General features: G+C 31.8%; 1 pseudogene; it reads right to left on the reverse strand.

Moving 5' to 3' along the window:
* Positions 1–404: 404 nt before the first annotated feature.
* On the reverse strand, positions 405–5,622 carry LOC143055125 (uncharacterized; annotated as a pseudogene).
* Between the last annotated feature and the right edge of the window lie 236 nt (positions 5,623–5,858).

The raw sequence follows: 5,858 nt of genomic DNA on the forward strand, positions 1-5,858 counted from the left end.
TAAAAATGAGATTTTAAACTTTTAAGGATGTTCTCTTCTGAAGAGTCAAAAATTTCCTGAATAAAACTTTTTTAAATGAATATGATAATCCTGTAGACAGATAAATTCTGTAGTGTTTTTTAAAAACAAATTGTAGGTAGGTGTTCATTTAAGAAAACTACGGCCGATTGAAAATTGACTATTTATGGAATATGGAAAAAGTGAAAAATCCAATAAAAACCGACAAAACATGATTTTGTTCCCAAGTAATCAAGTGAACAACTCAGTTCCTGTGCTGTATCTCTTTAATACTATGCCTTACATACAAATAATATAAATAATACCCCATCTGAATACACATTATTTTTTTTTTGTCATTTTAGTGAACAAAAAATTTCATAATTTATCACAAAAAATAGCCCAAATTCCAACTTTTACCAAAAAAATACTAAACTTCCCTAATTAAACTTTTTTTTAAAACTTAGCAAACATGTGGACCTACATAACATTAACATTTTAAGCCAAAACAAATTGGAGGTAGGTGCGCATATAAGAAAGTTTATGCCATTTAACGATCCCTCACCCACAAATCACATATTATGAAAAAAAAATCCCATTAAAAACAGCAGATTTCTTAATTTTTTTCTTCAGTAATCAAGTTTAAACATTAATTTGTGGGTTTTATCTGCTAAATACATTGTTCTTTGGCATAAATAAAATAATAAAGAACACATGCTTTGCTATTTTTGTAATTTTCTGGAAATTTATCATAAAAATAACCCTTAATTCCAAAATTTTCTCTACAAATAGTTTACTTCAAGCATTAAGATTCTTTCAGTGTTAATATACAAAAGAACCAATATAAAATTTACATTGCAAGCCCTCGGAAATAGGTGCTTGGTGTGCATACAAGACAGTTTCATGTTGATTATCTCATAAAAAAAATAAATTAGGATATATGTTTTGCTAGCTAATGCTTATTTCTTTCACACTTTTTATATCCCCTGAATTTTAATGATTATAACGTAAGACCAGATATATAAATGATGAAGTAGTGGCATATAAAAAAAGTCTGAGGAATTACAATGGCAAAATGACTAAAATTAGAAAGCATGTGTTGATGACTTGGTAACAATACCCCACTCATATTTCAAAGTATTAGAAAACAGATTTCAGAAATTATCTCATTTCACATCTCATCCCTGTTGACCTGCTGTCCAACATTAAAAATTAGACCACATAAATGGATTAACTTAAAGTCATTAATAAATTAACTTTCAGTCAAGTGTTGTTTGATAAAGTTTGAAACAGCATGGATAATCTTTGACGACTTTGTCACTCTTGTTCCCTGGTTACAACATTCCTCTGAAAATAGTTGTCTAATTCCTTCTTCCTGGCCTCTGGAAAATGCTAGTAGAAGTGAAGATTTGTTTAAATATGAGCAATTCCAATGCTTATTACTTTCTGATCAATAAATTCCTTTAGTGATAGAAGGTTTAACTTAGTCAAAATAATTTGGTCATGAGAAAAATATGCTGCCTGTATAGTGAAAGTTGCAGTGGAAAATTTAGGATCAGCTATTCTAATATTTGAGAAATCCAATAGTTTTTGAAGGTAAATCACACCTTCTAGTGCATCATGTGCATCATAATTGCAATTCATAAGAATTTTTATCAAGTTAACTTAACTAAAAGACTTGAGATCTGGATTGTTAATTTTAAAAAGCAGCCTGGTATCTACAAATCCTTCTACATATTTTTTCAATTCTTCAGTCTTTCCAACAGATTTAAGGGTATTAATTAAAATGGGGCAATCAAAGGTCTTAAGGTTATGGCCTGTGAGGTAGATGTTATGACCTGCAGCTTTAAGAAATTCGTTGAAGATTCCACAAGTTTTCCTTGGTGGAACATACGTCCATTTCTCATAGTAAGACCTGTTACCTCACTGGATTGACTGGAAATGGGTAATTTTGGTATTACGTAGGAAGTCCAGTGAGATTTTCCATTGACTGCTGCAATCTATGTTATATGTGAGTCCCTTGCTATAAAAAAAAACCCAATATTTTAATTTTAATACATTACCAAGTGCAAGTGTTTAGAGATAAAAGTGGTTCATGCAACTGTCACCATCAGTCATTGGTTTCTTTTTTAAATAGATATAGTTTTATGGCAAATATAAGGGAAAATCTTCTCAAGTTGAACTATTTTAGAAATATATATGAGAAATGCAGTTTTATACCCATTTGATAAATCTACCCATCTAAAAGAGGGACGAAAGATACCAAAGGGACAGTCAAACTCATAAATCTAAAACAAACTGACAACGCCATGGCTAAAAATGAAAAAGACAAACAGAAAAACAATAGTACACATGACACAACATAGAAAACTAAAGAATAAACAACACGAACCCAACCAAAAACTAGGGGTGATCTCAGGTGCTCCGGAAGGGTAAGCAGATCCTGCTCCACATGTGGCACCCGTCGTGTTGCTTATGTGATTACAAATCCGGTAAATAGTCTAATTCGGTAGGTCACATTCATGAAAGGCAAGGGGACTATGTTGATAAAGCAACAATTCATTCATAAAATATATACAAGTCTTATATAATTACAGCATCAGTTTATCTAGCATATTGTTGAAGGTCATATGTTTGCCTTTAATTGATAACATTAACTTTATTTGAACCATGGTGGATAAATAAGCCTCATTGTCAATTATATCAAAATCCTCATTTTTCATATTCTAATGAATGTTGATGTTGCTAAGTCTTTATAGTTTTCTATGTTATTTCTTGTGTACTATTATTTGTCTGTTTGTCTTTTTTCATTTTTAGCCATCTTATTGTCAGTTTATTTTCAATTTATGAGTTTGACTGTTCCTCTGGTATCTTTTATCCTTTTTTTTTGCACTAGTGCAAACAGAGCTTCTATCTTACATGTAAACAATGTAATCAGTGACAAAAATATATTTTTTTAAAAAGTTTGTTATTCTTTACTATCATAGGTCAAAGTGTTATATTGCAAGAATATTGATAATATCATACATCTTTATATTGTACTTGGATTTGTTATTAACATTTGAGCTTGTGTAATATGAAATTTTCCCTATATTCACCAGTATTCATGCAATAACCTTGAACTATGTCATTAAATCAACAAATTATATACCTAAACTAGTGGTTTCCAAGTCAAAGCAAATAACTTTTGCAGTATTTGGAATATTGCAGTGACCTTCTGGTGGAACAGGTGCTGAAGGAATTTCACTTGGTGGTCCTGCAAATCAATTTCACAGCGGTAACTTGTGCCCTCACACATCTCTTTAACTGCATTTATCTTCACCCTTCAAAAATAACATTTTAATTGAAAGTCATTCTAGCCTTTGTTAAAACAATAAATAATGATAATAATTTAGGTTTACTTTGACACTAATGTCAATGTAGTTGCAAAATTCATTTCTAAACCATTTGTTGCATTTGAAAGGTTGATAGAATTTGTAATGCTTTTTATTCTTTCCATGATCCTCAAGTTTCTATATTCAGGTAATGAAAAACAATTTAGTACTATTTTCTCTTATATTTATGAAATGACCACCCGTACGAAATTTTAAGGAGTATAACGCCTGGAAATAAAGCGTAAACCAGACCTTCATGTATGATGTAGGAGCTGGAAAAGTAAATTTGTAGTCCTTACATGCGTAGTACTAAGAGGTCAATTTACCAGTCATTGTGAATCCACTGACATACATATAAATCTCCCTCATTTTTTTTTTAAATGCAGTTAAAATAATTATTTACCTTCTGTTTCGTAGCTGGATCCTTCTGATTTTTTCTTTCCTGGTAATGCTTATTGCTCTCCTTTTCCTTGCTTGTGAAGGTCTCTAAGTATTGCAAGTCGTTTTGTATGAACACCTGGAGAAAAGCCTATGTTATAGTTGACCTGAAAAATATATTTATTCTATATCTTTGACAATAAGTGAAGTGCTGTGAGCTTACTATCATAGATGTAACTTTTCTTTATTGCAGGTATCTTTTTATTCAGTTGTTTTTATTGTTAAGTATTTACTTGTTTATCCACACATTTTAGACCACGTAATGTCAATAACATGATGTTTGCAGTGAACATTGTTTAAAATTATATGCTTATCATATGTAGACAATATTTAATTATTCATGACGACCTCTTCAACCTGTCTTTGTTTCCTATGTAAAAAGCGAAGCATGAAACAACTTTTAATAACCTTTTTTCTTTAACAAATATTGAAAAAAATATTTAGTAGTTAATCTTTTTTGTTTACAACCTCTAAATATTATGCGTAATGTAGATGTATTAATCCATACTCAAACTAATTCCTTCACCATGAGATAGGTTTTAACATCATTTTGTTGAGCTATAATATTACTCAACCAGATATGAGTTTTCCCCAATATGTCTTACTTTTTCTCTTTTGTATGTTTTCTCAATGACATATACTCCTCATCTCCTTTTTCCCATATAACTTGCTATAAGTAACATACATACCCTCATCAAATAGTACTGTCCATAATTTTTCTGTGCAACTGAAGCAGCAACCCACACATTCAGACTTGATGAGCGGCTATAAAAATGAGATTTTGGCGCTTTTGATGCAACACTCTTGTTGAAACTCTCGTTTCCCTGGGTACTACCTAACAACTTTTGGCTCTGTTTCTTATATCCTTTCATTAGACCCATCAAGTCAGTCTGAAGAGGTATATCCTTTAAAGGCTTTCCAAAAGGTAAAGAAGAATATTTTTTTGAAGCATTTTCTTTGTGTAAACACCATGATTTGTCACAAAATGAGTGGTCACCAAAAGGATGTCTTTCAACAGCCTCCAAACCTTTCTCTACCCCTTTAGAGTTGTCTTGATTTTGGCACAGCATATAGGTAAGGCAGTTTATCAAGTATGTGATTACCTTTGGTGTAAGTTTTTTATGTTTTGCTTTAAGCTGGTAAAGTGCGTTTGCAATATTCTTTTTAACATGATTCTTGTCAGTCATTTTTTTTTAATATTGGGATCAACAGATTTTCTTAGTCTTGCTATTGTAGTAGTATCGTCATCTGCTATGATTGTACCAACATTAGTCCATTTGCTTTTGATACTTTGGACCATTTCTACTACCATGTCTTGCTCCATTGCCATCCCAGTTCATTCTGCAGTCATGTGACTTTGCCTGTACTTCTTTTCTGGTTGCTTTATCACACATTTTACAATACTTGCTGCGGACACTGAACCCTAAAACTTTTCCTGTTTCTGTACCAATCATGGAACAGTGACCTGTAATTCAAAATATCAAATTTATTGTACAGCAATAAAATAATTCAGGTTTGATTTGAATTGTGTGCAGTGAAATTTAACTTTTTGTAAAGGGGGGCTTACTGACATAAGGGGGGCACTCCAGTCATGCTTCAGTGATTCCCTGTATACTCAACCAAATTTTTCCCAAAAAAGGGGGGCCTGGGCCCCTCAGAGCCCCCTTAGATCTGCCTATGATCACTACTCTCATAAGACACTTAATACAGGGATTAGATGTAATATATTGAACTAGGACGAAGTCTGAGTGTCAATATAATCTTAAAAGTCCATACATAATGTACTGACTGAGTGAAAGCCCTGAATTTTCATATTACATATGTAAGTAATGTATTAGGCAAAAAGTGTACAATGTGCGCTATATGTTCTTTCTGTGTGTTTTTAATAAAAAAAAATTTGCAAGAATGATAACATATAAAAAATAGATGTGGTATGATTGCCATTGAGACAACTCTCTACAAGAGACCAAAATGACACAGAAATATCCAGTGAAAAACTTTATTTCTTATTGTCTGCTGGAGCACTTCCTCTGTGGTTGTTATATGTGT

This window comes from Mytilus galloprovincialis, chromosome 12 (genome assembly GCF_965363235.1).
Source record: "Mytilus galloprovincialis chromosome 12, xbMytGall1.hap1.1, whole genome shotgun sequence".
NCBI classification, from domain to species: domain Eukaryota; kingdom Metazoa; phylum Mollusca; class Bivalvia; order Mytilida; family Mytilidae; genus Mytilus; species Mytilus galloprovincialis.